Source organism: Leptonychotes weddellii, unplaced genomic scaffold, assembly GCF_054177405.1.
Source record: "Leptonychotes weddellii isolate Sample4059 unplaced genomic scaffold, ASM5417740v2 HiC_scaffold_50826, whole genome shotgun sequence".
Classification (NCBI taxonomy): Eukaryota; Metazoa; Chordata; class Mammalia; order Carnivora; family Phocidae; genus Leptonychotes; species Leptonychotes weddellii.
The window spans coordinates 1-707 of NW_028018301.1; the positions used below are offsets into that span (position 1 = coordinate 1).

General features: G+C 36.8%; 1 pseudogene; it reads right to left on the reverse strand.

The window, feature by feature from the left end:
- Positions 1-56: 56 nt before the first annotated feature.
- On the reverse strand, positions 57-454 carry LOC145719533 (protein kish-A pseudogene; annotated as a pseudogene).
- Between the last annotated feature and the right edge of the window lie 253 nt (positions 455-707).

Here is a 707-nt window from a genome sequence, read left to right on the forward strand (position 1 = left end):
GTTACATCCTATTTATATAGAACATTGGTCCAATAATAAAAATAGAGAACAGCAGCTGGAAATTTATCTCATTCAATGTTCAGAGATAAAAGGGTTAACCATTCATTCCATTATTTTCTGTAAATAAGTCCTTTTTTCATACTGAAATCTGATAGCAATTAAATTCTGATATTCTTCCAAGCTACTGTATGAAGAGGATGCTGAAGGCCATCACCACACAGCATACTGCAACGTAAGGACTCTTCCGTTCACCAGTTCTGGTGCACTTCCAAAATATACCAACTGGAAATCCAGTTTTATTTTTGTCCAGGAGGCTGGGTGCCAAGGATCGGATATAAGCACAGGTACATATAAGCAGCAAGATTACAGTCAACAGACTCTGAAAATTGAAAATGGCAGACATAGTGAGGCCGGCGAAGCCCCAGCCACATCACCCTTCCGGGCCCAGGGCGGACCAGGCAGTTTTTATGAGAAGTAATCTCTATAATGATATCTACAAAAAGGACAGATGCCAATAGGACTTTATCCTATGTGTCATATGTGTGTAAAATATGTGTAAAATCATATATTTTAAAAATGATGTATATATGAGGTTATTTACTCCAACATTGTTTGTGAGAGTAAGATATTGGAAATGAGATAAAAATGCCCATTAAGTGGAGACCAGCTAAATAAATTATGACAATTCATACATTGGAATATATAGC